Source organism: Mustela erminea, chromosome 1, assembly GCF_009829155.1.
Source record: "Mustela erminea isolate mMusErm1 chromosome 1, mMusErm1.Pri, whole genome shotgun sequence".
In the NCBI taxonomy this organism is placed as follows: domain Eukaryota; kingdom Metazoa; phylum Chordata; class Mammalia; order Carnivora; family Mustelidae; genus Mustela; species Mustela erminea.
The window spans coordinates 164,023,968-164,033,288 of NC_045614.1; the positions used below are offsets into that span (position 1 = coordinate 164,023,968).

General features: G+C 40.9%; 1 long non-coding RNA gene across 1 annotated transcript; it reads left to right on the forward strand.

Annotated features, from left to right (window-relative positions):
* Positions 1–2,152: 2,152 nt before the first annotated feature.
* LOC116566997 lies at positions 2,153–9,046 on the forward strand. Its single transcript, XR_004276073.1, has 3 exons — positions 2,153–2,238; positions 5,918–6,049; positions 8,962–9,046. It is a non-coding gene; the product is annotated as an uncharacterized LOC116566997 (long non-coding RNA).
* Positions 9,047–9,321: the final 275 nt, after the last annotated feature.

The following is a 9,321-nucleotide window of genomic DNA, read 5'->3' on the forward strand; positions in this document are numbered from 1 at the left end:
CTCAGACCCAGGAGTCTTGTGCCAGGATCTGTGAAACTGCGGGCAGGGTAACATATTAGGGTAACGTAAGCAGGGCAAAATCTCAGACCCTTTGTCATTGGCCTCTGTTTCTCAGTCTCTTTCCCTGGCCTCTCCTAGATGAAGCTAGGGAGCAATGTCTTATTTCTAAAGGATAAATGAGCCGAGGAAGAGAAAAAGATGAGGTTCAGGAGATCCAATACAGTGAGAGGGAAGGGAAATGCTCTGGAAGCGGGGTGAGGGAGATGTTATAATGATGGCTGGGCAGGAGGCCCAGAGGTAAGCAGTCCAGATTGGATCAGGAGGGCAGAGCACAGCAAGAAGATGAATGTGGTAGAATGCACGTCTGCCAAGAAGCTGAGTCTGAGAGACACATAGAAGTCCAGGTTAATTAAAAAGATGTAGTGATTGAATATAAGTAAAATGAAAGTTACATAAAAAGAAAAAGAGCATCTTAGCTAAGGTGTGGATAGTGTTTATACTCATAATAATATGCATACTGAATATTTATTTGATTGAAATTATGTTTTATGTCTGTAGGAAGGATGAAAGAATGGAAATGGTCTGTGCTTGGGAGAGGTATAAGCATGAAAAGGAACTAGATTCTCATGATCTACAGAGGATATCCATTAAAAGTGGCTCGAACTGAAAAATTATCAAGTAGCATTAAAAATATATTATTTAGAGACAGGAGTTAAATGCTAAAAGAAAAAGTTAAAGTAGTTGGAAATAGTTGCCTCTGGAAGAAAATGGTGGGGTTGAGTACTGCTTCTTGTAATAAACCACATTGAAGTATTTGTCATTAAACGTATATGTTAGAAATTAGGCAGAAAAGAGGTTAGACAGTGTCATTAAAATGAACAATCCAGTATTCAACACTGGTCTCAGTGTTGATGCCAAACCCTCACTTAAGTGTGGGAAAGTTTTAAAAAGAATTGGTGGAAAGGTTGAGGGCTTTGTATTTAATTAATCTTTATAAAAATAATTCCGTATTGATACAATCTTAGAAGTTGATGAGGTGACCACGGGCAGACCAAACTGGAAGCATAGGGTGAATGATGGTGAGTAGCTTAGCTTTCAGGGATATTTGCAGTCCTCTCTTGGTGGTAAATTCAGAGCCCACATTCTTAGACTAATGTGGTTTGTAATAAACATGTATTGTGGGTTATAGCCAAGTTTGTAAGAAAATGATTTATTTTACTGAAAACGGCTTGGAGGAAAATAATTTTTTCTCTGAAGAACTCTGTATTCATAGTTCTTATGTTACAGAATTCATTTTTAATGAGGAAGAAGTCACTAAGCAGAGGTGACTTATTAAATGTAGTTAAAACACACCTAGAAAACTATGTCTGGTTTTACTACAGAAATATTACAGGGGGAGCTTGGCTCAGTCAGTAAAGCACCTGACTTTGGTTCGGGTCATGATCTCAAGGTCCTGGGATCGAGCCCCAAGTTGCACTGGGCTCCCTGCTCAGCAAGGAGTCTGCTTCTCCCTCTCCCTCTGCCCCTCCCCATGCTTGTGGATGCATGTGCTCTCTCTTTCTCTTTCTCAAGTAATTAATAAAATCTTAAAAAGAAAAAAAAAAAAAGAAATGTTGTTACAGGATGATAGCAAGACAAACCCAAGACTATAAATCCACAGACTTAGATTTAAACAAAATCCCTCTGTTAAAATTCCAAAATTTAAGGAAAAATTCCTCTGTTGAAAAATGGGAGAGTGGCATCATTTGGTTTTTACTTGGGCAGAAGATAATTTTCCTATAGCCTGTACATGTCTGTTGGGGTTTAACTATAGAGGTAAATGATTTTCGGTAGAGAAAGCTATTCTATGGAAAGAATCTTGCCTGGTTGAGTTTCTGCAGGGAGGAGATCTAACAGGGGCTAGGCACCCATTTCCAAAGTGGTTCCACTCCTTTGTTGTATCCTAGGAACCTCTGACTGCTTCCTAGGATACTGACTGTATCCTAGGAACCTCTGACCACCACTCCTTTGTTGTATCCTAGGAACCTCTGACCACCACTCCTTTGTTGTATCCTAGGAACCTCTGACCACCACTCCTTTGTTGTATCCTAGGAACCTCCGACTGCTCCCCTAAGAGACTTAAAACATGATGATTTGAGGAAATATCCTTGTTTTCCAACCAGTTTTCTTAGTCCATCCTTGGGGGGAAGGAGAATAGCAACAGAACTTGTAGTGGGTTGAATGGTGTCCCTCCAAAAGGTATGTCAACTCGGAACTTGGGAAAGTGATTTTACTTGGAAAAGGGGTTTTGGGATTTGTAGCTAAGTTAAGGAACTCCAGAAGAGATCATCTTGGATTTCAGTGGGCCTAAGTCCAATGAAAAGTATTCTTATAGGAGAAGGGAAAGGGAGGAGACACATAGGGGAGAAAGCCATGTGAAAACAGAAACAGAAGATGGAGTAATGCACGTGGAAGATAAGAACACCGAGGGGTGCCAGCAGTCCCCAGAAGCTAGAAGAGAGACATGGAACAGATGTTCCCCACAGTGCCTCCAGAAGGAACTAACCCTGCTGAGACCTTGATTTCAGACTTCTGCCCTCCAGAACTGTGAAAGAATACGTTTTTGTTGTTTAAAGGCACCCAGTCTGTGGTAATTTTTAATGGTAGCCACAGGAAACTGACGTACAGCTGTTCCAGGTTGACTGTTCCTGAAGACTACTCCCCCCACCTCCAAGCTCGGTGTGCCTCTCCCTCCTACCTGTCCAGCTCTTTTCAAGAGAGAGTACAGTCATCCAACATGTAATACTTTTCTAAATATTTATGGGCTACAAAAATGCTTTGCATTTTTAAGCATTTCTCCCAATTTGACAAACGTTATTAATTTAATAATCATTTGGTGAGGAGATGGCTTCATGCACAGAAAAAGCCAGATCTCAGGGAAGCTGCTATAAAGTGTTGGCTGTTTGAAGTCCTAGGAAGGTTAGTGATGCCCATTTGACTCATAGTTAGTGTGGATCTCAGATGTACCAGGTACCAGGGGAGACTGCAAGGTTCAGTCAGATGTCTGTTCTGCCTTCAGGGTTATTAAGTCTTATAAGGGAGGGAAGACATAATTTTAAATAACCTTTAGAGCAGAAGAGGATTAATATTATTAAGGACAAATAAGTTAATGTAGCCACTGCAGAGCTGCTTTAGGAAAGAAGGTTTTTATTTTTGTTGTTTTGTGTTTTTTAAACTTAAGTTGGTTCTTTAAGAGCCAGGTCAATCTTCTATTTTACTGGGAAGCCTTCTCTGACCCTCTGGTGCTGGCCTTCCAGTTTTCTGTGATGAGACTCTGAGGTTTCTCTATTTTAGCAATTTGCACATTTAATCATGAAATTTATTTGCACATCTCACTTCTCTCACTAGACTGTGACCAAACTTTGAGTATGTGTATGTGATTATTTTTAGAAGCACAGTGCTTGGCACATAATTGCCACTGCAGGATGGCTGCATTCATTGGTGTCTCAGTTGGTTAAGCATCTGCCTTCGGCTCAGGTCATGATCCCAGGGTCCTGGATAGAGTCCCATGTAGGGCTCTTTGCTCAGCAGGGAGCCTGCTTCCCCCTCTGCCTGCTGTTCCCCCTGCTTGTGCTCTCTCTCTGATAAATAAATAAAATCTTTAAAAAAAAATAAGTAAATGAATACATGCTGGTAGAAAGATGGTTGGAGGACAGGGCAACCCAGTTGGAAGAAATGGCACAAAGAGAGGCACAGAGAGCAAGAGATGAAAAGGTGTCTGTATTGAATAATCCCTTCTTTACAACTTTGCCAGAGGCTCGTTTCACTTACAGGTATGTCATCAAGGATGCCCTTCAGCTGCAGGTAACAGAATTCTTTTTTTTTTTGTTTGTTTTTGTTTTTAAAGATTTTATTTATTTGTCAGAGAGAGAGAGAGAGGGAGAGTGAGCGAGCACAGGCACAGGGCAGACAGAAACAGAGGGAGAAGCAGGCTCCCCGGTGAGCAAGGAGCCCGATGTGGGACTCGATCCCAGGACGCTGGGATCATGATCTGAGCCAAAGGCAGCTGCTTAACCAACTGAGCCACCCAGGCGTCCCTGCAGGTAACAGAATTCTAACCACACTGATTTCCAGAAGGAATGTCTTCTGTCTTCCCCCTTACATGAGATTGTAGATACAGGCATCTGAGTGCTGAGTCATCCATGCCCCAGTCTTCCTTCCTGTTCTTATTCCATCATCTTCAGGGAGCAGCTTTATCCCAGGATTACTTTAAGGTCATGGTTCAGCCAACTTCATACCTGTGTCTAGGCAGGACAAAGAAGCAAAAGAGATAAAAGGAAGCACGAGTCATGCCCACGTCAAGAAAATAAAACTTTCCCAGAAATCTCTAATAGATATCTGCCTATGTCATTGATCAAACTACCTGGCTACCTATCAGGGAGGCTGAGAGTATCCATTTTTTTAGTGTGGCACTTTGTTTTCATAAATATTACTGTAATATTTTGTGTGGAAAATGAACCTGGGCTAGGACTAGCACAGTCTGCTATGATATGGATGGGAAACAGTGAAAAAAATCTCATGGTGGCCTTGGGTCCACCATAAGAGGCAACACTCGAATATACTGCCCCACCCCAGTTCAGGAGACCATTTGCCAATGGCTTTCAAATCCCCTGGTCTCATGTGCACAGAATAAAGTTCTTTAGCCCATTGGTGCTGCTTTTTTCTCAGTATTATGCATAATGGAATAGAGTCTTTGTGTTCCTTTTAAGGAGCTTTCTTTTAAACTCCCATAGTCCTGAACAGGAAAACAACATATAGACCAAAGCTGGAGGGAGGGCATCATTCCATACACACAAAGTTTCTGTAGTCTGTCATATGGGTCACTATGTAACCATTGACATTTCTGACCACCACTACGGTTCTGGTATTAAACAAGCTGAGTCATTGTCCTAACTTTTCAGAATGGATCAGAAAACAACTGATTTTCCAAACGTGATATTATTAGCCTAGGGTAAAGCTGATTCTTCTGGCTTTTTGGTATATGTTTAGTATTTTCTAAATTCAGAAAATTTTGAGACTCAGCACAAAGACTTTTGTTTATGATATTGAAAATTATTTTATTTATGGACTATGGACAAATCCTAAAATGATTATAGAATCCTGAAAAATGTCACAGATAATTAGCCATATTATCCCTCATGTATGTGGATTCTTGCCCTTGGGTCCCATTATTATTATTTTTTAAAGACCTTATGTACTTATTTGAGAGAGTGAGTCTGTCTCAGATAGAGCCTGAGTAGGGGGAGAGGCAGATGGAGAGGGAGAGGCAGACTTCCCCGCTGAGCAGGGAGGCCAATGTGGGGCTTAATCTCAGGACCTTTAGATCATGACCTGAGCTAAAGGCAGATGCTTAACCATCTGAGCCACCCAGGTGCCCCAGATTCCATTATTCTTTAATAATGTATTTCCTGAGTCTCTGTACAGTATTTGTGGCCCTCTGAACCCTTCTAAGCCAGAAATTTATTCACAACAAAAATAGTATAAAGGGGCACCTGAGTGGCTCAGTGAGTTAAAGCCTCTGCCTTCGGCTCAGGTCATGGTCTCAGGGTCCTGCAGTTGAGCCCCACATTGGGCTCTCTACTCAGCGGGGAGCCTGCTTCCTCCTCTCTCTCTGCCTACCTCTCTGCCTACTTGTGATCTCTGCCTGTCAAATAAATAAATAAAATCTTAAAAAAAATAGTATAAAAACAGGGTTCATTATAATTTCTCTTACAAGTGTTGGACTTCCCAGGATGATGCTATAGCGTCATGAAAGCTTATTGAAATAATTATAAGATATGATTTCAAATTACGTTTTAAACAGCATTAACCACCATATTTAACAATAATGTCATGCACAGTTGCTCCCTAATTCTGTTCTTTTTAATGTGTGCTATAGATTTCCTTGTAAGAGACTATTCTGTATGCATTTTGAGGTCACCCTATGAAGACTTAGCAGGAAAGAAGCCATCTGGAAGTCCACGTCAGAATCGCCCAACAGCTTGAGCTGAGACCTCCAGCCTCTAGAACTGTGAGAAAATAAATTTCAGTTGGTTAAGTCATCCGGTCTATGCATTTTGTATGGCAGCCTGAGCTGACTAATACAGAGGGAAAATCTTCCCTTGAAACATCCTAGTAAATTTTGCTTTAACTTTAATTGCAAGAGGGGTGCATGGGTGGTGTGGTTGGTTTTGCTTGGGTCCTGATCTCAGGGTTGTGAGATTGATTCCCACACTGGGCTCCACACTCAGTATGGGGTCTGCTTGGGATTCTTTCTCCCTCTCCCTCTGCCCCTACCCCTGTGTGTTTGCGCACACACACACACATTCTCTCTCTCTCAAATGAAGAAATAAATATGAAAAAATTTAATTGCAAGAAAAAAAAAATCACACAGCCATGGCTAGCTTCATGGAAAGCTGGGAAACTGGTAAAATGCAGTGAGAAGTACCACTAGCTTATCAGTCATGATTGATCATGCATGAATGGAGGCATCATCCTTCCTAACAAAACGAGTATTCTGTTAACAGTGAAGGAGGATACCTGTCAGATGGGTGAATGACCCTTCTGCCACAGAGGCTGGAACAATTAGAGAAATTTACAAAGAAATTATATCCAAGCAACTATATTGATAAGGATGACATTTACGTATCTTTGGAATTAGAGAAGCAAACAGATCATTGTGGAATTACAGAGAAGACAATATAGAGCAGATAAGACATATGTGCTAGAGGATCTTGCCATCTTCAAACCCATGAATTCCAGCTATATGCATACAGTTTATCCCACATTCTCAGTGAACACTGCGTCCATCCACTCAGTGGAGTGAGCCCGAATCCTGAGATCATCCTTGGTCTCCCCTTCACCCCCATCACATTCAGCCAGTCTCCAAATTATGATGACTCTATTCTAATATCCTTTGTATATATCTCTTCATTCCCCAGACTACTCAGATTACCTTACATATGGGTCTCCTTCTATCTCACCTGGATTACAGGCTTCTCATGTCCAGTGTTCTCCTCTGTGTTATAATCTGCATGCTGTGGCCAGTGTACAACAGGAGACTGACTGTCCCCATATACCATTTTTCCACCGTCCTTCGGGACCTTCTGAATAAGACCCAGTGCCCCTTTCTATCTCAGCCCAGTCTGTTTTCCCCATGTCAGCTCTTAGTCCACCGTTGTCTTTCCCGCCATGCAAATCTACTTGCAGTTGTCTCCTTGTGTCCGGTGCTCCCACACCCCAGCCTTGCTCTATGCTCTTCTCTGTCCACACTGACTGCAGTCCCCCAGCTTCTTTACTTGGTACACTCCTACTGTTTATTCTTCAAGATTTATCTCCTGTGTCATGTGACCCTTTAGATTGAGTTAGGTCTCTTTATTCTTGTTTTTCTGTTTTTTGCTATAACTCTGTGGCAAAATCCTTTGTTATGGGGAAGGAGAGTTTTGTTGAAAACCTACTCTCTGCTACGTATTAGTTTGGTTACTTTTACAGACCATCTCATTAATCCATAGAACTCCACACTGTAAGAATTGTTACAAATTCCATCTAGCACAGGATGATTCCATTAGATATGGAAAGGATAACTGAATTGGACTGTATGGAATCTGTACAGCAAAGGGCTATAATGTTTTTCCCAAAATCATATATTAGTAATTACCTTTTGCTTCTTTTCAAATCAGAAGTTGTGACATATCTCTAGGCATAATTTCTGCAGGCTATTTTTTTAAAAAAATTAAAAAGATTTATTTAATTACTTGAAAGAGAGCGAGAGCAGGAGCATGCTAAGGGAAGAGAAGAGGAAGAGGGAGATAGAGAATCTTGAGCCTACTCACTGCAGAGAGGGAGCCCTATGCAGGGCTCAGTCCCACTACCTGGGTATCACTACCTGAGCTGAAACCAAGAGGTGGATGGATGCTCAACCAACTGAGCCACCCAGGCACCCCCTCCATCTATTTAAGTTGATCTTCATATGTCAAAGGACTGCCACCAACCCCTGATTGACTACTGAACTTTATCATTAGTTATCTCCATCAGGTTTTTGAAGGTGCTCACTTTCCATAAAGTGTGCATTTTAACATCCATTGTGAAAGTTGGCTGTAGCATCTTGCAGCATCTCCAACGCTCAATTTGTTTGCCATTCATCAGCTACTAAGAGTTCGCACTGCTCAACAAAACATGAAATCATGGCAGAAACAAAGATCGTGTCAGAGTAAGCAAATCAGTTGGCTGGGAGCATATGATATGGCTCACTCTGTGTGTTGGTTTATGGGTCATGAGAAAAATATATATTAATTTTACTGCTCAGTGGAGTAATAAATACATTCTTCTCAAAAAATACAAAACCTTTTCTGAGACAAATAGCCTATAACAAACCAGCACTATATAGGATAGAACTAGAAGAGGAATGTTGTACTTAAGGGAGGTATAACTGAGTCAGAAAGACTGAGAACTGGCCCCAGCCCACTTTACTAGGATCGGAGTCCAAATCTGAACTGAGGTCTACCTTGCCTATTGTAGATGTTCTTTTTACCATACCTTTCACCCTCTCTGTAACACTTACCACATGGTATTATAATCATTACTTTTAAACTTATCTATTTATTTATTTATTTGGGAGGGGAGGGATCAGAGGGAGAGGGACAAGTAGACTCCCCACTGAGCACATAGACCAATGTGGGGCTCGATCGCATGACCCCGAGATCATGACCTGAGCTGAAATAAAAAAATCAGTCCATAACCAATTGAGTCACCCAGGTACTCCTCATTACTTTTTTTTGTTTGTTTGTTTGTTTAACCATCTCCTTTTTGAAGTTGAGGATATTTTGAATATCAACATTTTTATGATAACCAAAAGGTGCACTTTTAAACACTGACCACTCTATTTGTTAAAATATATATTACTGTACGCTGTAATCATACTGTATGTGTGTTTTATTCTTGCAGAATTAGAGAGACTGTCTCCAGCTAGTCCAGTAACTAAGATGACTGAGAGGAGCAGAAGAGAGTTTCTGAACAAATCCAGGAAAAGACTGTTGTATTATGGGCTACATGACTGCTGAATTGTCAGTTACAGATTTTAGTTGCACTGGTACATTGAGCCAGCACAACCTGAGGATGTAATCATAATTGATCTTCAATTAATTAATTACTTCATCTTTAATTGCTCCATTAAATTTATTCTTTGGAGCAACTTCTTTTCTTTTCCCTGAAAGAAATTGTGATTGCACCAAAATATTTCAGGCTACTCATAGGTAATACAGTCCAGAAATCAAAATGTCCACTTACATTCAATAGTGTAAATTC